The sequence below is a fragment of the Phyllobates terribilis genome, unplaced genomic scaffold (assembly GCF_046119375.1).
Source record: "Phyllobates terribilis strain yellow unplaced genomic scaffold, ASM4611937v1 Scaffold_14__1_contigs__length_39327217, whole genome shotgun sequence".
In the NCBI taxonomy this organism is placed as follows: domain Eukaryota; kingdom Metazoa; phylum Chordata; class Amphibia; order Anura; family Dendrobatidae; genus Phyllobates; species Phyllobates terribilis.
The window spans coordinates 36,977,163-37,003,460 of NW_027362774.1; the positions used below are offsets into that span (position 1 = coordinate 36,977,163).

Below are 26,298 nucleotides of genomic sequence, written 5' to 3' on the forward strand. Positions count from 1 at the left end.
CAGCAAGTGATTCACAACTCAGGAACCCCAGCAGCTCCCATATCTTGCAGGTCCACTTCTCTTGCAGGACCCCATTTCTTGCAGGACCTCATTTTTTTGCAGGACCCCATGTCTCCCAGGACCCCATCTCTTGCAGGACCCCATCTCTTGCAGGACCCATCTCTTGCAGCACCCATCTCTCGCAGGACCCCATTTCTTGCCGGACTAATTTCTTGCAGGACCCCATTTCTTGCAGGAACTGTCTCTTGCAGGACCCATTTCTTGCAGGACCCCATTTCTTGCAGGACCCAATCTCTTGCAGGACCCCATTTCTTGCAGGACCCCATCTATTGCAGGACCCCATTTCTTGCAGGACCCCATCTCTTGCAGGACCCCATCTCTTGCTGGTCCCTATCTATTACAGGACCCCATTTCTTGTAGGACCCCATCTCTTGCATGACCCTATCTCTTGCTGGACCCCATCTCTTGCAGGACCCATCTTTTGCAGGACCCCATCTCTTGCAGGACCCCATTTCTTGTAGGACCCATCTCTTGCAAGAGCAATCTCTTGCAGGATCCCATATCTTGCAGGACCCAATGTCATGCAGGACTCATCTCTTGCAGGACCCCATCTCTTGCAGGACCCATTTCTTGCAGGACCCGATCTCTTGCAGGACCCCATTTCTTGCAGAACCCCATCTCTTGCAGGACCCCATTTCTTGCAGGACCCCATCTCTAGTAGGACCCATTCTTGCCAGCCCCATTTCTTGCAGGACCCCATTTCTTGCAGGAACTGTCTCTTGTAGGACCCATTTCTTGCAGGACCCAATCTCTTGCAGGACCCCATTTCTTGCAGAACCCCTTCTATTGCAGGACCCCATCTCTTGCAGGACCTTATCTCTTGCTGGACCCCATCTATTGCAGGACCCCATTTCTTACAGGACTCTATCTCTTGCAGGACCCAATCTCTTGCTGGACCCCATCTCTTGCAGGACACATTTCTTGCTGGACCCCATTTCTTGCAGGACCACATCTCTTGCTGGACCCATCTTTTATAGGACTCCATCTCTTGCAGGACACATTTCTTGCAGGACTCCATTTCTTGCAGGACCCATCTGTTGCAGGACCCCATCTGCTGCAGGACCCCATCTCTTGTAGGACCCATCTCTTGTAGAACCCCATCCTCGGGACCTACTGACAGAAAATCATTACATTTTTAGAGCAGAATTATTATTATTAGCGATTAGGGGTTCCATTCCTGGACACAACCTGCTCTGTGGCCTCGTGACGCCGTCCCCCGTACCACAGATGGCCTAAGGCCACGGCTACCCTATCAGTATTTGGTCAGTATTTGGACAGTATTTTTTCTCAGGAGTGGGAGCCAAAACCAGGAGTGGGTGATAAATGCAGAATTGGTGACTTGTTTCTATTATACCTTCTCTCTGATTGTTCCTCACCTGGTTTTGGCTACCAGTCCTGAGAAACAATACTGACCGAATACTGACCGAATACTGACCAAATACTGACCGAATACTGACCAAATACTGATAGTGGGGCCGTGGCTTTAGTGTCACGTCCCAGTCACACCCAGTTCGCGGTCTGTTAATATTGCACTATTTCGGCATTGTGCGGCGGATCCGATGGGAATCATTTCAGCTTCTGTCCATTTTCACACATTTCACCATAAAAGGAGCGAACGCAGTTTACGAGCGCTGTTCACACTGAGCCCAATTAAACTTACTCCTTCCAGTCACTTCTCGCACTGGTTCCAGCGGCCGCAGATTAGTCCAGAGTAATGAGGGAGGCAAACAGGATGTTCCACTAATGCGGAGCAAATGCCCCCAGCGGAGCAGTACGGGGCCGCCATAGTGGGGTCATGGGGCGCAGTGCAGGGGCTTCACCATCAGACCCCACATTTCCATCCTTAATGAAGCTGCGGAAGGTCTGTGCACAGATTCATCTCGGACCACCCAGCGGACGAGACCCCTCTGCTGCGATCTGTGCGGAGATAAAAGCTCCGCCGGGAAATCTGAAGATGATTGTCTTATATTAGGGTCAGATGTTATAAGACGTCTCCGAGGAGCCGGAATAAGACTCCGATTCCTCCACTGCGCGTCGTCCGCCAAATCTAATCAGCCGAGAGAAGATATGACACCTTCTCAGTATTTTCTCATTTATAAGATCTCTGCTTGCTGTCAGTGCATGAAAACAACATCCACGCCTAATAATTCCCACAGCAGGGGGTTTGTTACAATGTATCAGTCTAGACAATCCTTGTATCAGCAACACAAATCTCTCACTGTCTTGAGAGGTCGTCACAATGTATCAGTGCAGTCCTGGAATCCTGGATGGATTTGTTACAGTGTGTCCGTGCAGGTGAAATGTATCAGTCTGAAGTTCTGGCTGTTTAGGAGTTTGTTACAATGTATCAGTGCAGATAACATATAACTCACAGAAATGAAGCACACATCTGTGGGACGTTAGGATTTCTGTCTTGTAGAAAGGAGACTTTATAGGACGAAGATTTCCTGATAGACACAATTCTGCTTCCAGACAGAATCTCATATCTTTTATTAATCGTAACTCTAATATACTATTTTACTCCAGTCACATCCAAAGCTGTACTGACAGTTCTGCTGGATTCCTAGTGGATTCCCTTTCAGTTCAATGTGCAATCACCAAACTGAATGCCTTAAAAAATTACATAAATGGTGGGAACAGAGCTGCCAGCTCCAGGCAAACAGCAGAATAGTGACCGCAGCTCTGGAGGTGACTGGAGGATAAGACATGATGTAACAGCAGAATAGTAACTGCAGCTCTGGAGGTGACTGGAGGATAAGACACAATGTAACAGCAGGATAGTGACTGCAGCTCTGGAGGTGACTGGAGGATAAGACATGATGTAACAGCAGAATAGTGACTGCAGCTCTGGAGGTGACTGGAGGATAAGACATGATGTAACAGCAGAATGGTGAGTGCAGCTCTGGAGGTGACTGGAGGATAAGACACGATGTAACAGCAGAATAGTGACCGCAGCTCTGGAGGTGACTGGAGAATAAGACACGATGTAACAGGAGAATAGTGACTTCAGCTCTGGAGGTGACTGGAGGTTAAGACACGATGTAACTACAGAATAGTGACCGCAGCTCTGGAGGTGACTGGAGGATAAGACACGATGTAACAGCAGAATAGTGACTGCAGCTCTGGAGGTGACTGGAGGATAAGACACGATGTAACAGCAGAACAGTGACCACAGCTCTGGAGGTGACTGGAGGATAAGACACGATGTAACTACAGAATAGTGAGTGCAGCTCTGGAGGTGACTGGAGGATAAGACATGATGTAACTACAGAATAGTGACCGAAGCTCTGGAGGTGACTGGAGGATAAGACATTATGTAACAGCAGAATAGTGAGTGCAGCTCTGGAGGTGACTGGAGGATAAGACACAGTGTAACAGCAGAATAGTGACTGCAGCTCTGGAGGTGACTGGAGGATAAGACATGATGTAACAGCAGAATAGTGACCGCAGCTCTGGAGGTGACTGGAGGATAAGACACAATGTAACAGCAGAATAGTGACCGAAGCTCTGGAGGATAAGACATGATGTAACAGCAGAATAGTGACCGCAGCTCTGGAGGTGAATGGAGCATAAGACAGGATCAGAGTAAATGTAGTAAAATGACGCATGTGACGGCAGTGGGGCAGGTTGTGGTTCTGAGATCCTGGGTAGATGGGAGCGAGTTCTTCAGCTTTTCCTCCTCCTGAGATTGGAGATTCGGGGAGTGAAAGCCGGAGATGTAACAGAACAATCCATCAGGGAGATAATTCCCGGTCGGCTCCAGGGAATGACGTTTCAGACCCCAGATCTCCGGATCATTAATACCAGGAATGTGCAGATATTACAGGTAGAGGGTCTATATCCCCCTGCATGCCGCAGCCCTGAGTACAACCCCCCTCAAATGCTCCTGCTAAAACCTGAGCAACCCACGTCCTCCAGACAAGAGACCACGGATCAGAGATGAGCACATCGATCCGCAGGACCTCGGTGCACTGGTCAGTGATCTGTGGCCGCAGGACCCCGGTGCACCGGTCAGTGATCTGTGGCCGCAGGACCCCGGTGCACCGGTCAGTGATCTGAGGCCGCAGGACCCCGGTGCACCGGTCAGTGATCTGTGGCCGCAGGACCCCGGTGCACCGGTCAGTGATCTGTGGCCGCAGGACCTCGGTGCACTGGTCAGTGATCTGTGGCCGCAGGACCCCGGTGCACCGGTCAGTGATCTGTGGCCGCAGGACCTCGGTGCACTGGTCAGTGATCTGTGGCCGCAGGACCCCGGTGCACCGGTCAGTGATCTGTGGCCGCAGGACCTCGGTGCACCAGTCAGTGATCTGTGGGCACAGGACCCCGGTGCACCGGTCAGTGATCTGTGGCCGCAGGACCCCGATGCACCGGTCAGTGATCTGTGGGCACAGGACCCCGGTGCACCGGTCAGTGATCTGTGGGCACAGGACCCCGGTGCACTGGTCAGTGATCTGTGGGCACAGGACCCCGGTGCACCGGTCAGTGATCTGTGGCCGCAGGACCTCGGTGCACTGGTCAGTGATCTGTGGCCGCAGGACCTCGGTGCACTGGTCAGTGATCTGTGGCCGCAGCACCTCGGTGCACTGGTCAGTGATCTGTGGCCGCAGGACCCCGGTGCACCGGTCAGTGATCTGTGGCCGCAGGACCCCGGTGCACCGGTCAGTGATCTGTGGCCACAGGACCCCGGTGCACTGGTCAGTGATCTGTGGCCGCAGGACCCCGGTGCACCGGTCAGTGATCTGTGGCCGCAGGACCCCGGTGCACCGGTCAGTGATCTGTGGCCACAGGACCCCGGTGCACCGGTCAGTGATCTGTGGCCGCAGGACCCCGGTGCACCAGTCAGTGATCTGTGGCCGCAGGACCCCGGTGCACTGGTCAGTGATCTGTGGCCGCAGGACCCCGGTAAGTGATCTGTGGCCGCAGGACCCCGGTGCACCGGTCAGTGATCTGTGGCCACAGGACCCCGGTGCACTGGTCAGTGATCTGTGGCCGCAGGACCCCGGTGCACCGGTCAGTGATCTGTGGCCGCAGGACCCCGGTGCACCGGTCAGTGATCTGTGGCCGCAGGACCCCGGTGCACCAGTCAGTGATCTGTGGCCGCAGGACCCCGGTGCACTGGTCAGTGATCTGTGGCCGCAGGACCCCGGTGCACCAGTCAGTGATCTGTGGCCGCAGGACCCCGGTGCACTGGTCAGTGATCTGTGGCTGCAGGACCCCGGTGCACCGGTCAGTGATCTGTGGCCGCAGGACCGGAGCCGGAGATCCTCCTCCCACCTGCCGGTATCCACGGCTCCTCTGTGATTAGCCGCCTTGGTGCCACATCTGGAGAGATGCACATGGTGTCATGGCAGGGTGGCCAGTCATGGTTAATAAAAATCAGCAGCTGCAGCTGTAAATATAGGACGCAACTGATCAGACAGAGGCAGCAGCTATGAGGGAGAAATAATCCTAAAAGACAATGATGGTGGTGGCTGACAGGAGCCGGAAGTGCAGCCTGGGGCTCACTGTTAGGGTCTCTGCCCTCCATACTCCATACCACAGGTTATTAGATGAGCTCATATGCAGCAGTGCTGCCTGGGGCTCACTGTTAGGGTTTCTGCCCTCCATACTCCATACGAAAGGTTATTAGATGAGCTCTTACATAAAGCAGAGAGTTAATTGAATGGTAACAGTGTCCACTGAGCACAGACAGAAGCTGGCGGTGCCGCTCCCCGGTGTGTGGTGTCCTCAAAGGAGGCAATGTTCAGAAACCTCGCAGGACATGTAGCGTGACTGCTATAGATCACTATGGAGGGAAACAGTCAGTATTGTCACAGATTGGCTCCTCATGGGCGGCAGTGTCAGCCATATTTCTTCTCGGCTTCTGTCCTTGTGTTTGGCAGTATTTGGCTTCGGCCTCCGCTCCTGAGAAGTGATAATGAACAATATTCATTGTCTCCAGCACACAACAGGTTAATGGCGCAGTGCTGCAGGGCGGCCGGGCCCTGGCGCTGCTGCTCTCGCCCGGTGTTGGGTTACACAACTCGCTGGCATTTATTTGACTTTTCACATGATTCCTACATTTCTTTCCAGCGTTTTATTAGGTTAATTCGGAGCGCGGCGTCCCGGGGGGGGACATTACCCGTCACTCACATCAGACGCCAAGTGTCTCCTCCACCTTCATCTCAGAAGATGACACAGCTGAACTCTCCGGTGAGCGCAGGAATTCCTGGTCACTGGGGGAAGGGCGCGCGGCAATGGCGCCAAATGTCGCAAAAAATCGCGGAGAGTGCAAATTCCTTGGTGCGACGTATCGAGCAGCGGATCAATATGGCGCTTGTTCTCAGCTCCTTTTTATGGGTTTTCTCCACCACTTGAGTTTCATTAAATAAAGTCTAGAAATCACCGCGGCAAACAGAATATTAAATGCCGCTAATTACCGCCATGTAACGAGGCGGCCGCCGCTCGGGGACTTTATTGGCCACATTAAAGTGTCACTGCAAATATAAAGTCGCTGTGTGCAAGACAAGTTTACGACGCCGTGAAATCGCAGAGGATCAGCTTTCACGTGCAAATCAGTTTTCATACCCCGGGGGCGTCAGAGTCCTCCATTAACCCCTACGGTCTATAGAGAGGGCACCAGGATAGTGAATGGGCTGGAAAAAGGGGGTAACATCATAAACTGATATCAGAATCCTTTAATGTTGTTTATAACCCAAAATAATGGAAAGGATTCTTTACAGTAAGTGCAGCGCAGACACATTTAAAGGGGTTCTTCGCTGTTTTTAATGGACCCAGTGGAGACCTAATGGTTTCTTCTGCCTTCTATTAGGGCTGCATAGAGAATGAACGGGGTGTAAATATAATAGGAGCCTAGGGGAGCCCCAAAAGGTTGCCTTGGCCCATATGAAAAGACCATTGATATTAAAGACTTGCAATAATTGGGGCCCCGTTGGAGCTTCAAGTGACGCCCCCGAGAATGGAAACAGCAAGAGGAAATAATGCAGAGATTGGTTCCCACATGGGCAATGACATTTTTGCTTTTCTTCACCACCATTGGGTTTGTCCATATTTCCCATCATTCATGGTATCTTGTGGTCCGTAGCGAGACATTGGGGCCCAGATGGCGCGTTTTGGGTCGATGCTCAGGACACCCGGTCTGTTTTGCACTTGGACCAGAGGGGTACGGCCCGGCTGTGCTGTGGGGTCCGCGGGAGGTCGGGGCAGGGACGTGTTGTAAGTGGCAGCAAATCCAAGCGAGGTGAGACCTTCCCTACGAGGCTGGTGCCGTAATAACAAAACCGAGCCTGTTATGCAAGATGTACGTCAACACCAGCTCTCCATGAGGTTATCACAGCCTCCTTCATGTTCCATACTTTATTAATCCAGCCGAGCGGCACAGGAATCCGAAAATAAACACTGAACTAAACAGCAACGCAGGAACAACCAATCAGGAGGAGCGCCGGAGCTTCCCGCGCCTGCTTGCTACAATTAATATTCCGTACCTTATTTATCAAAATAATAATAAAAGAATCACAAAGTATTAAATATTACAAATCATAAAAAAAACTGATTATAAATTCTGATGCGCAATTCTACAGAAAATATTCCGCAAGGACTGCGACGCTGCATATGTGAGAATCACGCGCTTTATGGGATGTTGGATAGAACAGATGTGAAATTGTTTTCTTATACTTTTTTCCTGGCCCAGTGGAAAAACCTCTGTGATATAATGATGATGTTCCGTTATAATGCGCATTATATGATTATGCGGTGGCAGTAAATCGCCGCCACTAATAACCTACAATTTACATCCGAGGAGACGTCGTCAAATATTGGTTTCGTTTTTTTTTTTTTCTTTTTTCTCTTTTTTGATTATTTTTAGATCCAGTCTTAAAAAATTGCAATAACGGCAGCGCTCTAAACCGGTGACAGCCGCAGAGGATTCCAGTAAACCCATCGGGATCCTGGAAATGCTATGAGCCGCAAAGTCACCTCTACACCCCCTTCATTCTTGTTCTGTGTGGCCCCCCGAGGTGAAAAGAGCATTAACTCCACCGGGTGAATGGAGGCATTGACTGCAATGTTATCACTTCTCAGGATTTGTCCTTTCTGGGGGGGAGAAAAATAAACAAAAATTTTCAGAGTTGGATGTTTTTTATTAAAGAATTCACTTTTTTTTAGGTTAATATTAGAATTCTAAGAGCAGAATCCACCGGCGACTAAACGTCAGCAGATTATAAAGACAACAAGTGAGAAAAAAGCCGCAAAAGTCAATGAAAAATTACATTACTGGGGAAGAAAACCGGACACCAAGGCACCAAGAGTCATTCAACTTCTTCAGTGTCACATAAAATGCCACAATGTATCTCCAATCTCTGGATATTTGGCGTTTCTCATTCTCAAATTCACTTTTTAATAATTTGTTATTATTTTGTTTATGTTTCACTTATTATATTAAAATGACATCAGCGATAATAATGAATTATTTTGATACTATTTTTATTTGTAAGTTGTTTATGACACTTTTATCTCCGAGATTTTAGTTAGAAATTATAATTTCTTTCTCTTCCCTAAAGTTCTCGTCTATGTCCGAAATCACACATGACGGTTTTTGGATCAGTTTTTTTAGGCAAGCGCAGGAATGGATATAAAATGAGAAACAAAGTATCAGTCTTTTCTTTACACTTTTTTTTCTGTTGGATTTAATTCTGTACTTGGCTCAACAATTTGCACCAAAAACTGCATCAAAACTGCCACAAAAAACTGCTACATTACCCCCCAATCTGTTAAGATATAAAACATTTAAACTTTACGAGAAACCCTCCCCGTTGTAGTAACGGTTTCCCTACGTTATATATATTATATGTGTATTATACAGCTTCCTTCACGCACTTTTTCCTGACTTTTTTTGCTGCTTTCAAAAACTTTTGTTAATTTAGTTTTTTATTTTTTTAGACTTTTTTTTTTCACATATTTTTTTTTTCTATACAGAAGTCCTTGGAAAACTCCATACCTAAAACATAAAATAAATCGGCAAAAAAACTTTAACAGAACACATTCAAAAAAATGTCTCAAAAACTGCAATGTTTGCTCGTCATTTTATCATTCCCTCTTTACTCTTTTGTTAATATTTGGGGTTTTTTTGATGCAAAAAAAAAATGTGAAAATGTTTTGAAAAATTCCGTTAAAGAGACTTTTGTTTTCTAAAATAAAAAAGCAATTTTACTGAATTCTCCAATAGAAAATAAAAAATAATAAAATGATCATCACCATGTAAAAATGTTAATATTATAACTTTTGCTGTGTGAGTTTGGAGGGGGACCAGGGCGAGAATGGGGCTCATTTTCCCCCTGCTTGTGTCTGTCCGCATTCCCCTGGATTGGCAGGTGGGGGAGGGGGTGATGTATTTTCCTTGTAAAGTGGAAAGGGTTTTTTTTTTTTTTTTTTCTCCTTATTTTTCTTTCACAACTGAACTGTTTAGTGTGTAAATAATAAAGCTGAAAACATAACACGATCGTCGCTTCATCGGGAAACGTAAACACTAAACTTCCAGATTTCGTTTGTTTTCGTCGTCATTTCATTTCACCATCAGGTTCTTATGTAAGAGGCGAATTATTACTGAGCCGCTGCCTCCAGGAGTTCTGCACATTCACTCAAGGCTCCTCGGCTGCTGCTGCAAGAAAAGCGAAAAAAGGAAACTGCAAAATCCTCAAAATCCTAAACTTTAACTTTCTGCAAATACAGAGAAAAAGAGAGAACCATCCCACAGTGTAAGTCCTCACCCCTCACCATGCGCCATCGGCTCTTCAGTATCTGCCAGAACTGATATTAATTCATATTGGATGTCGCACTTAAGCATTTTCATTTAAAAAAATTAGTTTTCCAATTATTATCGGTTATTTTTTGGCATTAAACCAATATTTCTTATCATTGCCATCATCATTATTACATCTATGGTTTCTGTAATTACTATTTTCTCTATATTATTATTGGTAGAACTTAGTTTCTTTCTTCAATTTTCATTATTTTGGAGAGAATTGCAACTTTGTGACGAGTTTCTTATTTTAAAAGTTTAGTGAGAAATGTATCAGTTCAAAGTTCACGTATTAATTGTAATGTCTTGCCGGAAATACACATTGTATCCTGTGTTCTCTGCTCTAATTTCTGGATCATTAAAAAGATGCTATTATTTTTTTCTTGATTTTTAGAGAAATCTAAATAGTAATCATCATCGTCATCATCATCACAATAATCCTGCTGAGAATCTTTCTTAACAAAATATTATACATGATATCTTAAGTCGATGACAGGACACAAAACAGAACAGCACAACATGAAGGACAATTATTTAGAATTTTTAATTTTTGTTAATACATCATTGGAATTTAACACATAATAACAATAATAATAATAATATGAGTTATACGTATAATTGTAATTATGATGAATAACATCTTTGGTGACTGAGTAATATCTTTACATCAAACATATAATGTTCAGGTATCTTCTATCACAACATAACATAAAATTCCTCTTTTTTATATCACTCATGATTCGTACATTATATTTATTGACTTGAGATGAATTGGACTTAGGCTTTTAATATATACAGAGGCTGCCAAGAATGATATAAAATAATTTAACACTCTTTTTATTGATAAATCTTTAAAGAATAAAATAACAAAAATGTAATCCTAGAAAGATTCATTATGTTTCTCCATATTTAATATTTCTAAATCTTCTTGTGTTGTTTTGTATTTTGTTTAGTTCCTTAAATATTGAATTAGAAATGTAATTTATTGTTCTTTTCATTATCCGTTGTTTAGCATCAGGATTTCTGCAGACGTTATATCTATGTATCTATCCATGTATAACCTATGATACCTTTATCTATGTATCGCCTCCTGACATTTTTATGTACATTAACTTCCTATGATACTTTTCTCTCTGTATTAGCTCCCTATTATATTTTTACCTGTGTGTTACCTCTCTATACTTTTGTCTCTGATTCACCTCCCTATATTTTTTATCTCTGTATCACCTCCTTATATTTTTCTCTTTGTATTAGCTTCATGATATTTTTTTTAATCTCTGTAATACCTCCCTGTGATATTTTATCTTTTCATCACCTCCTTAAAATACTTTTGCTTTGTATCACCTCTATATGATATATTTATCTGTGTTTCAGCTCACTATGATACTTTTCTCTCTGTATTAGCTCCCTATAATACTTTTCTCTAGGTATCACCTTCCTATGATATTGTCTTATCTTTGTATCACCTCTCTATGATACATTTATCTGTGTTTCAGCTCCTTATGATACCTTCATTTCTGTATCACCTCTGCATAATACTTTGATCTATGTATCAGCTCCCTATGATACTTTTCTCTATGTATCACCTTTCTATGATATTGTTTTATCACTGTATCACCTATGATATATTTATCTGTGTTTCAGCTCACTATGATACCTTTCTCTCTGTATTAGCTCCCTATGATACTTTTCTCTTGGTATCACCTTCCTATGATATTGTTTTATCTTTGTATCACCTCTCTATGATACATTTATCTGTGTTTCTGCTCCTTATGATACTTTTATTTCTGTATCACCTCCACATACTTTGATCTATGTATCTGCTCCCTATTATACTTTTCTCTAGGTATCATCTTCCTATGATATTGTCTTATCTTTGTATCACCTTTCTATGATATTGTCTTATCACTGTATCACCTCTCTATGATATATTCATCTGTGTTTCAGCTCACTATGATACCTTTCTCTCTGTATTAGCTCCCTATGATACTTTTCTCTCTGTATCAGCTCCCTATGATACTTTTCTCTCTGTATCAGCTCCCTATGATACTTGTCTCTTGGTATCACCTTCCTATGATATTGTCTTATCTTTGTATCACCTCTCTATGATATTGTCTTATCACTGTATCACCTCTCTATGATATATTCATCTGTGTTTCAGCTCACTATGATACTTTTCTCTCTGTATCAGCTCCCTATGATACTTTTCTCTTGGTATCACCTTCCTATGATATTGTCTTATCTTTGTATCACCTCTCTATGATACATTTATCTGTGTTTCAGCTCACTATGATACTTTTATTATTGTATCTCTTCCCTATAGAAATGGTTAGAGACTGAGAGTATACCATGCAGAATGAAATAATAATATACACAGTAAGGTAAATATTAAATGTGATTTTTGATTTTTTTCTTATTTGCTGATTGTTTTAACTCGTGATAAGTTTGATGTTTTACAATTTTTTCTCCTTGGTTTTTCCAACAAGAGACTTTCCCATCAAGGAACCATAAGTCACCGGAGGGCAAAATACATCAACCTTCATCCTGTATTATTCTTTGCATTATAAAAGTGAAAAGATAGAAAATGTGAGAATTAGTGAATTTCCACAGTTTTTTTCATTTCTAATTTTAACTGGTGCATAGAAAGTTATGTTCCAGTGAATGAGCCGCCACCTCTCACATGTCAGAGTCTCAGTATCCAGGGCCCTGACTGTCCTCACACCGCACCACTGGCATCTCCTCAAAAGTTTTAATGAACTTTTTAAGAAAATAAAGTCATGCAGCTTTTACTAGGAAACTGCTGGAATGTGACCGCCAGGAGGTGATGTGTGTTTACTGCTCTTGGGTGGCTGTGACCTCAGGTTTTAGGGATTTTTATTATTGTCAGTCGTTCTGTCTTTGTCCAGTAGATGGCGCTCACACTACTGAGATCTGAGGGCAGGAGGGTTCTGCACACTGCACTGTCAGTGTCTGTGTGCAGCTAGTGGAGTCCGGCGCTGACAGCTGCCCGCGGATCGCACCGAACTATTATGTCACTGCCGTAAAATAGCAAAGCCGAAGCGTCATAATAGTATCAGTAATGTAATGGCGGGTCTTCTTAGCATCAAATAATCAACAACATGGTAAATATATATAAATATATAAATGCAAATTCTATGTAAATATAATGCAAAATTATAGAAAATATTAAAATCTGAGAGTCCTCAGTGGTTTAGACCTTTTAATGGCTGAGTGAAAAGATGGTAACAAAGAGCCGCTGTGGAGATCACATATTATACAGAAGAGGACACATCGACCTGCAAAATAAGAGACCCGAATAATATAACGTGATAGAATGTAATAATAATAATAATAATAATAAAAAAAACAATTACTAAAATAATAATAATAATAATGAAATCACTAAAGTAATAATAATAATAATAATAAAAAATAATCACTAAAATAATAATAATAATAATAATAATAATAATAATAATAATAAAAAAAATAATCACTAAAGTAATAATAATAATAAAAAATAATCCTTAAAATAATATAATAACAATGATAATAATAATAAAATAATCACTAAAGTAATATAATAATAATGATAATAATAATAATAATATAATCACTAAAGTAATATAAAAATAATGATAATGATAAAATAATCCTTAAAATAATATAATAATAATAATAATAATAATAAATAATCACTAAAGTAATAATAATAATAAATAATCCTTAAAATAATATAATAACAATGATAATAATAATAAAATAATCATTAAAGTAATATAATAATAATAATGATAATAATAATAATAAAATAATCACTAAAGTAATATAAAAATAATGATAAAATAATATAATAATAATAATAAAATAATCCTTAAAATAATATAATAATAACAATGATAATAATGAAATAATCACTAAAGTAATATAATAATAATGATAATAATAATAAAATAATCACTAAAGTAATATAATAATAATAACAATGATAATAATAATAAAATAATCACTAAAGTAATATAATAATAATAACAATGATAATAATAATAAAATAATCACTAAAGTAATATAATAATATTAAAATAATCCTTAAAATAATATAACAATGATAATAATAATAAAATAATCACTAAAGTAATATAATAATAATAATGATAATAATAAAATAATCACTAAAATAAAATAATAATAGTAATCATAACAATAATAATAATATTAATAACAATCACTAAAGTAATATAATATTAATAAAATAATTGCTAAAATAATATAATAATAATCATCATTAAACTAATATAATAATAAGAATAATCATCATCACTAAAATAAAAATAAAAACATGTAAAACTATAAATAAAAACATAAAACAAAAAAAGTCAAAAACAAAAACTTAGGAAAAGAGAAAAGAAGTATGAAAAAAAAGAAAATTAAAAAGTTAAAAATATTGATCTTCGTCATCACCAGATAAATCAGTCATGAAATGATGAAATGTGTTCATTTCACAGAATTCTAAAGTTTTTTTCCTTAACGGCGCAGGCACATACACAACAAGGCTTCTATGGAGATCTTTATGAGCCTGCCCAGTTACACGTATAAGGCCACGGCCCCACTATCAGTATTTGGTCAGTATTCGGTCAGTATTGTTTCTCAGGACTGGTAGCCAAAACCAGGTGAGGAACAATCAGAGAGAAGGTAGAATAGAAACAAGTCACCAATTCTGCATTTATCACCCACTCCTGGTTTTGGCTCCCACTCCTGAGAAAAAATACTGACCGAATACTGATAGTGGGGCCGTGGCCTGATACTGATAGTGGGACCGTGGACTAACGTTGTTTTCTTGCTCCTCGGGTGGAGCCGTCAGTGGCAGTTTTCTTGCTCCTCGGGTGGAGCCGTCAGTGGCAGTTTTCTTGCTCCTCGGATGGAGCAGTCAGTGGCGGTTTTCTTGCTCCTTGGGCGGAGCCGTCAGTGGCGGTTTTCTTGCTCCTCGGATGGAGCCGTCAGTGGTGGTTTTCTTGCTCCTCGGGTGGAGCCGTCAGTGGCGGTTTTCTTGCTCCTCGGGCGGAGCCGTCAGTGGCGGTTTTCTTGCTCTTCGGGCGGAGCCGTCAGTGGCGGTTTTCTTGCTCCTCGGTTGGAGCCGTCAGTGGCGGTTTTCTTGCTCCTCGGTTGGAGCCGTCAGTGGCGGTTTTCTTGCTCCTCGGTTGGAGCCGTCAGTGGCGGTTTTCTTGCTCCTCGGGTGGAGCCGTCAGTGGCGGTTTTCTTGCTCCTCGGGTGAAGCTGTCAGTGGCGGTTTTCTTGCTCCTCGGATGGAGCCGTCAGTGGCGGTTTTCTTGCTCCTCGGATGGAGCCGTCAGTGGCGGTTTTCTTGCTCCTCGGATGGAGCCGTCAGTGGCGGTTTTCTTGCTCCTCGGGTGAAGCTGTCAGTGGTGGTTTTCTTGCTCCTCGGGCGGAGCCGTCAGTGGCGGTTTTCTTGCTCCTCGGGCGGAGCCGTCAGTGGCAGTTTTCTTGCTCCTCGGGCGGAGCCGTCAGTGGTGGTTTTCTTGCTCCTCGGGCGGAGCCGTCAGTGGCGGTTTTCTTGCTCCTCGGGCGGAGCCGTCAGTGGCGGTTTTCTTGCTCCTCGGGTGAAGCTGTCAGTGGCGGTTTTCTTGCTCCTCGGATGGAGCCGTCAGTGGCGGTTTTCTTGCTCCTCGGATGGAGCCGTCAGTGGCAGTTTTCTTGCTCCTCGGATGGAGCCGTCAGTGGTGGTTTTCTTGCTCCTCGGGTGGAGCCGTCAGTGGCAGTTTTCTTGCTCCTCGGATGGAGCAGTTAGTGGCGGTTTTCTTGCTCCTCGGGTGGAGCCGTCAGTGGTGGTTTTCTTGCTCCTCGGGCGGAGCCATCAGTGGCGGTTTTCTTGCTCCTCGGGCGGAGCCGTCAGTGGCGGTTTTCTTGCTCCTCGGGCGGAGCCATCAGTGGCAGTTTTCTTGCTCCTTGGGCGGAGCCGTCAGTGGCGGTTTTCTTGCTCCTTGGGCGGAGCCGTCAGTGGCGGTTTTCTTGCTCCTCGGGCGGAGCCGTCAGTGGCAGTTTTCTTGCTCCTTGGGCGGAGCCGTCAGTGGCAGTTTTCTTGCTCCTCGGGTGGAGCCGTCAGTGGCAGTTTTCTTGCTCCTCGGGCGGAGCCGTCATTGGCGGTTTTCTCGCTCCTCGGGCGGAGCCGTCAGTGGCGGTTTTCTTGCTCCTCGGGCGGAGCCGTCATTGGCGGTTTTCTCGCTCCTCGAGCGGAGCCGTCAGTGGCAGTTTTCTTGCTCCTTGTGCGGAGCCGTCAGTGGCAGTTTTCTTGCTCCTCGGGTGGAGCCGTCAGTGGCAGTTTTCTTGCTCCTTGGGCAGAGCCGTCAGTGGCAGTTTTCTTGCTCCTCGGGTGGAGCCGTCAGTGGCAGTTTTCTTGCTCCTTGGGCGGAGCCGTCAGTGGCAGTTTTCTTGCTCCTCGGGTGGAGCCGTCAGTGGCAGTTTTCTTGCTCCTTGGGCAGAGCCGTCAGTGGCAGTTTTCTTGCTCCTTGGGCAGAGCCGTCAGTGGCAGTTTTCTTGCTCCTCGGGTGGAGCCGTCAGTGGCAGTTTTCTTGCTCCTTGGGCGGAGCCGTCAGTGGCAGTTTTCTTGCTCCTCGGGTGGAGCCGTCAGTGGCAGTTTTCTTGCTCCTTGGGCGGAGCCGTCAGTGGCAGTTTTCTTGCTCCTCGGGTGGAGCCGTCAGTGGCGGTTTTCTTGCTCCACGGATGGAGCCGTCAGTGGCAGTTTTCTTGCTCCTCGGGTGGAGCCGTCATTGGCGGTTTTCTCGCTCCTCGGGCGGAGCCGTCATTGGCGGTTTTCTCGCTCCTCGGGCGGAGCCGTCATTGGCGGTTTTCTCGCTCCTCGGGCGGAGCCGTCATTGGCGGTTTTCTTGCTCCACTCTGTGCAGACGAATCAGATGCAATTATCTGCAATTACCGTCTGCTGATGAAGGTCGCCCTCCGTCCGAGCTGCTGGCAGATTTATACATGAGTCTTCTATATATATCCGTCTCCGCCATTCCTCGTCACATTCTTTATATTCTTACAAGAAATCTTCTGGTGACAGCAAAAATTTGGCGCCAGCGATTGAGACGTGATTTATTGTAGATTTGTGACGGCAGCGGGTGGTTCATGTTCTTATGTGTAAGAGCCGAGGAAGATCCCACAGGTCAGATCTCCAAAGAATGTCACCAGAGACAAGTGGAAGTCGTACTCACCCCGAGTTACATCACGTCTTATCCTCCAGTCACCTCCAGAGCTGCACTCACCATTCTGCTGTTCCATCACGTCTTATCCTCCAGTCACCTCCAGAGCTGCACTCATTATTCTGCTGTTACATCGTGTCTGATCTTCCAGTCACAACAGAATAGTGACTGCAGCTCTGGAGGTGACTGGAGGATAAGACAATGTAACAGCAGAATAGTGACTGCAGCCCTGGAGGGGATTGGAGGACAAGACATGATGTAACAGCAGAATAGTGACTGCAGCTCTGGAGGTGACTGGAGGATAAGACACAATGTAAGAGCAGAATAGTGAGTGCAGCTCTAGAGGTGACTGGAGGATAAGACACGATGTAACAGCAGAATAGTGAGTGCAGCTCTGGAGGTGACTGGAGGTTAGGACACGATGTAACAGCAGAATAGTGAGTGCAGCTCTGGAGGTGACCGGAGTGACAGACGTGACCCAGCTTCCAGATCAGTGAGGTCAGAATTTTGCTGGGGCAATCTGATAATTTCAGCTGTGAAGTGACAGATAAGTAGCAGAATTATGTGCTGATGTTACATAGCAGAGGGAGATTGTGCCTGTGTGTAAAGTGTCCAATCCTATGTGTGGGGGAAGTGCCATTGTAGCAAACCCTCAGCTGTGAGACACATTTTCCCATTCACTGACAGCAAGCAGAGCTCCTGAGGCAGCGAGGAGATGAAGCACAGAGTCTCGGCGGAGTGGCAGGACTCTTGATGATGGCGCTTTCTTCCTGCTGGGGGCAGCGCAGTCAGGGCTCCCCGCAGCGCAGTCAGGGCTCCCCGCAGCTCCGGGCCCCTGCGCACCAGTCTGTGCAGGACCCTTGCGGTATTTCTGGCAGGTTCTGGGGCTGCGTTTTCCGCCGCTTTTTTGCCTCTTTTCGAGTTTCTTCGGAGTCTCCGGCGCAGCGTCCAGCGAGCGCTAAGTGATGCCAGAGAGAAGGGTCAGGGTTCAATCATCCGCCTGATGGATTTCAATGAGGCATTCAGTGCAGCAGTGTACCGTGATTCATACGGAGCAGCGCTCCTAATTACTCCCAGGTGGACACAGATTTTCTGGCTCCTTCTGAGGGCCCAATTCCCACAGGACATGATTCACATTGAGCAGCGGGGCCCTCCCTGATCCGCAGGCTGCACCCGTCCTGGGCTCACCGCCGCCACCGCCGGGATTCTGTACGATAAATGGGGAAATTTTCCATGTTTCCATTTCAACTCCAGAATCAATGTGAAATTCATCCACTAAAAACACATTCTCCAGCAGCAGCTCTCCACCTGTGACACTACAAGTCCCAGCATCACCAGGTCTGTTAGAAAATTTCTAATTATACAATGAGGAGTGTTAACCCTATCCTTCCCTCCATTTCCCGCTAGGCCTGGATGACTCAGTCCTGTGCTGGAAGCCGCTGACTGATGAATGTGTAAAATAGCTCCGGCTTCCAGCACAGCTCTGCTCCGCTGTGCTCTGCTCTGCTCCGCTGTGCTCAGCTCTGCTACCGCTACCACTGATATTTTGCAGATAATCTATGCACACTATTCTGTGCACTTTAGGGTCTGGATCACAAACGTTACCCATTTTATCTCCTGTAGCCACATGTGTGTTTTTACATCATTATTAGCTGGTTTCCTGCAGAGCTCAACTGCCCTGCAATCCATTATGCTCTGCCTCCACAGTGAAGCTTGTAATAACTGGGCACTGCAGAGCGGACAACAGCAGGGCTGAGCTGTTTTTGATGCATGATGCTGACAAATCAATGATGTAAAACTTCAAGTGGAGCAAGTGGATTTCATTTGATGCCTATGGCAAATAATTATCTTCTGCCATATGCATCAACAAAGAGGCATTTTCAGTTTCACATAACTGATCTGTCAGCAGCAAGCCCTGCTTGGGTCAGCTCTGCAGTGCTCTGCTGTGCAGGCAGAGCAGAGCAGAATGCAGGATTGTTCAGCTCTGCTAGAAACCAATTAACAGAGCAATGATGTCAGTAGAGCCGGGAAGGGGATATTTACTAATGAGTTATATTGGCACAAATGTATAACGCTATCCGTATATTAGTATAGGATCTCATTGTGATTTGGGGAATAACCCTTTAACTCCTTCATTGCTGCATTACTAGGTTGATTGCCATTCAGGGCTCAGAGAAGATCCATCTCTGGAGTGTTCTCGCTGTTCTGTACAGGGGTGGCGGGTCTCAGTGCTGGGCCACGTCTGCTCCATCTGCAGATACTGGGGGCTTTACTGATGCAGACAGGAGCCTCTTGACTTCATGGTGCTACTGATGGGGTAATATTTCATGTAAGGCGTGCGCCCCACAAGATGATTCCCGGACAAGCGTGACCCAGACGGGCGAGGTTCACAGGTGGGCGCAGACGTCTCGAGGTTACACCCCAGGAGTCATTACATGGGGAGAGGAGAAGCATCTGCTCACCATTTGGTAACTGAGATTGTAATTGCCCCATTTGGCTGAGGAATTAGGAGAACCTGCCGTCCTGAACCGTGACATGGGGGAGGGGAGAGGGGCTCCAAAATAGATGGGGGTCAACTGCCAGGAGTAAGAGAAATGCGACCTGTGCCCCCCAGGGGTGAGAGATATTATTCACCTGGGACTGATCCAAAGTAACCACAGCGGCGAAAAGATACAAAAAAGATACTTCTTGTTACATCTGTGTATCCATAGTAAAATGTCTCATATCTATTGTCTATCTATCTATCTATCATCTATCTATCTATCTATTGTCTATCTATCTATTGTCTATCTATCATCTATCTATCATCTATCTATTATCTATCTATTATCTATCTATTATCTATCTATCATCTATCTATCAATTATCTATATATTATCTATTATCTATCATCTATCTATTATCTATCTATCTATCATCTATCTATCATCTATCTATTATCTATATATTATCTATCTATTATCTATCTATTATCTATCTATTATCTATCTATTATCTATCATCTATCTATTATCTATCTATTATCTATCTATCATCTATCTATTATCTATCTATTATCTATCTATTATCTATCTATCATCTATCTATTATCTATCTATTATCTATCTATTATCTATCTATTATCTATCTATTATCTATCTATCTATCATCTATCTATTATATGTCTATTATCTATCTATTATCTATCATCTATCTATTATCTATCATCTATCTATTATCTATCTATTATCTATCTATTATCTATCTATCATCTATCTATCATCTATCTATTATCTATCTATTATCTATCTATTATCTATCTATCTATCATCTATCTATTATATGTCTATTATCTATCTATTATCTATCATCTATCTATTATCTATCATCTATCTATTATCTATCATCTATCTATTATCTATCTATCATCTATCTATTATCTATCTATCATCTATCTATTATCTATCTATTATCTATCTATCTATCTATTATCTATCATCTATCTATTATCTATCTATCATCTATCTATTATCTATCATCTATCTATTGTCTATTATCTATCTATCATCTATCTATCATCTATCTATCATCTATCTATTATCTATATATTATCTATTATCTATCATCTATCTATCATCTATCTATCATCTATCTATTATCTATATATTATCTATTATCTATCATCTATCTATTATCTATCTATTATCTATCTATTATCTATCTATCATCTATCTATTATCTATCTATTATCTATCTATTATCTATCTATCATCTATCTATCATCTATCTATTATGTCTATTATCTATCTATTATCTATCATCTATCTATTATCTATCTATCATCTATCTATTATCTATCATCTATCTATTATCTATCTATCATCTATCTATTATCTATCATCTATCTATTGTCTATTATCTATCTATTATCTGTGTATTATCTATCATCTATCTATTATCTATCTATCATCTATCTATCTATCTATTATCTATCTATCTATCGTGGTTTGTGAAAGTATTCACTCCCCTTTGGCTTTTTACCTATTTTGTTACATTACAACCTGTGTGTAAATATTTTTGTAATCCGATTTGTGTGTGATGCATCAGCACTAAATAGTCTAAATTGGTGAAGTGAGAAAAAATATAGGCATAAATTAAATTTACGGGATCAAATAACTAAAAGTTGGCATGTGCATATGTATTCACCCCTTTTGCTATGAAGCCCCTAAATATTTCTGGTGCAAGCAATTCCCCATGCTTAGTGACAGATGTCCCCCTGTGTGCAATCTAATGTCACCTCTGTCACTATATACACTTTACCTTTTCTGAAAGGCCACGGAAGCTGCCACATCATTAACAAGAGGCACCACTAACCAAACACCACCATGAAGACCAAGGAGATCTCCAAACAACACCACGAAGACCGAGGAGATCTCCAAATACCACCATGAAGACCGAGGAGATCTCCAAACACCACCATGAAGGCCAAGGAGATCTCCAAATAACACAAAGAAGACCAATGAGATCTCCAAACAACACCATGAAGGGCAAGGAGATCTCCAAATAACACAAAGAAGACCAAGGAGATCTCCAAACAACACCGTGAAGACCAAGGAAATCTCCAAACAACACCATGAAGACCAAGGAGATCTCCAAACAACACCGTGAAGACCAAGGAAATCTCCAAACAACACCATGAAGACCAAGGAGATCTCCAAACAACACCATGAAGACCAAGGAGGTCTCCAAACAACACCATGAAGACCAAGGAGATCTCCAAACACCACCACGAAGACCAAGGAGATCTCCAAACAACACCATGAAGACCAAGGAGATCTCCAAACAACACCATGAAGACCAAGGAGATCTCCAAACACGACCATGAAGACCAAGGAGATCTCCAAACACCACCACGAAGACCAAGGAGATCCCCAAACAACACCATGAAGACCAAGGAGATCTCCAAACAACACCATGAAGACCAAGGAGATCTTCAAAGAAGTCAGGGACAAAGTTGTTGAGAAGTACAAGTCAGAGTTGGGTTACAAAAAATTATCCCAATCTCTGATGATCCCCGGAGCACCATCTAATCCATTGTCATCAAATGGAAAGAACATGGTACCACAGCAAACCTACCAAGAGAGGGCGCCCACCAAAACTCTCAGCCCGGGCAGGCAAGGAAGACATTAATCAGAGAGGCAGCACAGAGACCAAAGGTAACCCTGAAGGAGCTGCAGAGTTCCCAAGCAGACACGGGAGTATCTGTCCATACGACCAAAATAAGCCGTACACTCCATAGAGATGGCCTTTATGGAAGAGTGTTCAGAAAAAAGCCTTTACTCGTTTTGAGTTTACCAAAAGACATGTGGGAGACTCCCCAAATGTATGGAGGAAGGTGCTGTGGTCAGAGAAGACCAAAATTTAACTTTTTGGATACCAAGATAAATACTATGTCTGACACCAAACCAACACAGCTCATCACCCGAAGAACACCCTCCCCACAGTGAGACATGGTGGTGGTAGGATGTTTTTTGGCAGAAGGTACAGGGAAAATGGTCTGAGTTGAGGGGAAGATGGATGGTGTGAAAAACAGGGATATTCTTGAGCAAAACCTGTTTCAGTCCGGCAGTAATTTGAGACTGGGACTGAGGTTCACCTTCCAACAAGACACTGACCCAAAGCTACTGCTAAAGCAACACTCGAGTGGTGTAAGGGGAAACGTGTAAATGTTCTGGAGAGGCCGAGTCACAGCCCAGACCTTAATCCAATGGAGAATCTGTGGTCAGACGTGAAGATCGCTGTTCACCAGAGGAAACTCCTAACGTGAAGGAGCTGGAGCAGTTTTGCCCTGAGGAACGGGCAAAAATCTCAGTGACAAAATGTGGAAAGATCAAAGACTTATCCAAAGCGACTGCAGCTGTAATTGCCACAAAAGGAGGCTCCACAAAGTACTGACTTTAGGGGGGTGAATAATTGTGCACACTGAAGCTTTTAGTTATTTTGTCCTATTTGTTATTTGTTTCACAATAAAATAATAAACCAAATATTCACAGTCATCGGCATATTCTCTACATGAACTGATGCAAACCCTCAAAAAACAGTGAAATTCCAGGTTGTGAGGAAGCAAAACACGAAAAATGCCAAGGGGATGAATACTTTCACAAGCCACTGTATCTGTCTATCTATCTATTTCCTCCTTAAAGGGGTTGTTTCAAGTTTATAAATGAGTAAAATTGAAAATTCTAAGGAACGGAGATATGTTTCATTTTATTGTGTACAGCTTGTTGCCGGGGTTATCTGACACCTCTGCATTCCCAGCATGGCCGACTCCCCAGGCAAGGAGCATGGGGTGTGAGCAGGCTCGATGCCTTACAGCTTGCTCACACCTCTCGGCAGCCAGCCGGATCACTGGATTTGAGCAGCTTCATTGCCCCTACCGTTCTCCCATGCTGCAGAGGTAACGTTACCTCTGCTAGCAGCCGGCAGGAGCGCACAGTTTATACTGTGACTATGTGAATGGTCGGAACTGTCAATCTCCAGGAGATACTGACAAAGCCGGGAGCTCCAAAAGCTGCATCTTGAGACAACCCCTGTAACACATTTGTTTTGGAGACCATCAGCCGGCTGGTGACTCTTATTATTTTTATATTAAGGATGTGGCCGCATGCTGTGGCTGACCGTGTGGCCAAAACTCAACCCACATGATTTATGCTGAGGAGCTATTTTCAGGTCAATAAAAACAGACACTTTTTTTTTTAATTTGGAGTTTTTGATGAAATTTGGCAAAAAATCCTTCGTAAACCTCCCTGGATGCCACAAAAAGAGATAGAAGAGCGAGAATAATGAGATCAGTCAACAGCTGCATGCTGATGGCTTCCAGTTTATTTTTCTGATCTGTCTACTGACAGGTCCGGTGCATATAGGCTGCTGTGATAGTGGGAGCCGCAGCCACCCGTAGTCACACACCTCTCAGATCAATGCCCATGTCCTCATGCTGCACCATGGAGGACACCTGATCTCTACAATCACCAACAATTGATAAAGTTCTTCACCAGTAAATGACCTGAACCCACCGCTCTGCGAACAACCCCCAGACATCCGCAGGTAATAGAGAGACCCCCACCCCAAATCTGTACTGCAGAATACTAGATAAGTGCAGAGGAAGTAGCTATAAAGACGGAGCCGTGGTAGGAGAGGGGTAACATGGCAATTGCTTAAATAGCTATTCCAGGAGCTTCTATAGGTCCAAGCCGTAGATACATCATGTGGAATAATCTCATCACTCTGTAACTGCCTCATCAGAGCGGAATCTACGGCTCTGCTCATCCTGGGCCTCCTGGTTCATGAGCTCTGCTCATCCTGGGCCTCAATGAAGAATGAAAAGGAAAAGTGAGGGAGCAGCAGTTCTGCAGCACAGAGGATCTTTCTGAGAATATAACTCCTATTCTTCAAGCCTCTCTTTTTATTACTGCGACATAAACGTTTCCATGGTTATTTTCTTATTCTATGACACAATGTATCCGACATCTCGACATGAAAGGAAACAGAAAATAAATAGAACGGAACTGATACAAATCGTAACATCCCATGGGGCAACATTGTATCCACAGCGCCTGCACCGTGCATGAGATGCTCTGCAGGTTGTACAGTCGCCTCCGCAGTGCATGAGACGCTCTGCAGGTTGTACAGTCGCCTCCACTGTGCATGACACCGCTCTGCAGGTTGTACAGTCGCCCTCACGTTGCGCTGTGACGAGACACTCTGCAGGTTGTACAGTCGCCTCCGCAGTGCATGAGACGCTCTGCAGGTTGTATAGTCACCTCCACCGTGCATGAGATGCTCTGCAGGTTGTACAGTCGCCTCCACTGTGCATGAGACGCTCTGCAGGTTGTACAGTCGCCTCCGCCGTCCATGAGACGCTCTGCAGGTTGTACAGTCGCCTCCGCCATGCATGAGACGCTCTGCAGGTTGTAGTCGCCTCCGCCATGCATGAGACGCTCTGCAGGTTGTACAGTCACCTCCGCCGTGCATGAGACGCTCTGCAGGTTGTACAGTCGCCTCCGCCGTGCATGAGACGCTCTGCAGGTTGTACAGTCGCCTCTGCCGTGCATGAGATGCTCTGCAGGTTGTACAGTCGCCTCCGCCGTGCATGAGACGCTCTACAGGTTGTACAGTCGCCTCCGCCATGCATGAGACGCTCTGCAGGTTGTACAGTCGCCTCCGCCGTGCATGAGACGCTCTGCAGGTTGTACAGTCGCCTCCGCCGTGCATGAGACGCTCTGCAGGTTGTACAGTCACCTCCGCCATGTATGAGACGCTCTGCAGGTTGTACAGTCGCCTCCGCTGTGATGAGACACTCTGCAGGTTGTACAGTCGCCTCCGCCATGCATGAGACGCTCTGCAGGTTGTACAGTCGCCTCCGCCATGCATGAGACGCTCTGCAGGTTGTACAGTCGCCTCCGCCGTGCATGAGACGCTCTGCAGGTTGTACAGTCGCCTCCGCCATGCATGAGACGCTCTGCAGGTTGTACAGTCGCCTCCGCCATGCATGAGACGCTCTGCAGGTTGTACAGTCGCCTCCGCTGTGATGAGACACTCTGCAGGTTGTACAGTCGCCTCCGCCATGCATGAGACGCTCTGCAGGTTGTACAGTCGCCTCCGCCGTGCATGAGACGCTCTGCAGGTTGTACAGTCGCCTCCGCCGTGCATGAGACGCTCTGCAGGTTGTACAGTCGCCTCCGCCATGCATGAGACGCTCTGCAGGTTGTACAGTCGCCTCCGCTGTGATGAGACACTCTGCAGGTTGTACAGTCGCCTCCGCCATGCATGAGACGCTCTGCAGGTTGTACAGTCGCCTCCGCCGTGCATGAGACGCTCTGCAGGTTGTACAGTCGCCTCCGCCGTGCATGAGACGCTCTGCAGGTTGCACGGTCGCTGCGTCCAGTCTATACAGGACCTGCGCACAGACGCACGGTCACATGAAGCTGTCATCGCGCCGCAGCCTTCATGTCCCGGTCTCACCCTGACCGCCGACCCGATGACTGTCACCGAGGGTATGAACAAACACTTCGGCCATCTGTCTGTTATCTCTGGGAGATTCAGGACGCGGTCGGATGCGACAATCACGTTTCCGGGTCGGACCCTTCCATGGCAATGAATCACGGCTTCTTCTCCGTCATCGCGCCACAACCTGCTCCGGGATGGGACAGAAACACTTTGGGAAAGAGCTGAACATGGAGCCGGGGG

General features: G+C 44.7%; 1 long non-coding RNA gene across 1 annotated transcript in view; it reads right to left on the bottom strand.

Moving 5' to 3' along the window:
• Positions 1-10,503: 10,503 nt before the first annotated feature.
• The window catches only part of LOC141175975 (uncharacterized), a 58,562-nt gene continuing 42,767 nt past the window's right edge, over positions 10,504-26,298 (bottom strand). The window contains exons 3-4 of the long non-coding RNA XR_012253079.1: positions 13,074-13,152; positions 10,504-12,410 (exon numbers count right to left, since the gene is read on the bottom strand). This is a non-coding gene — a long non-coding RNA (uncharacterized lncRNA). The remainder of the gene's footprint in view (positions 12,411-13,073; positions 13,153-26,298) is intronic.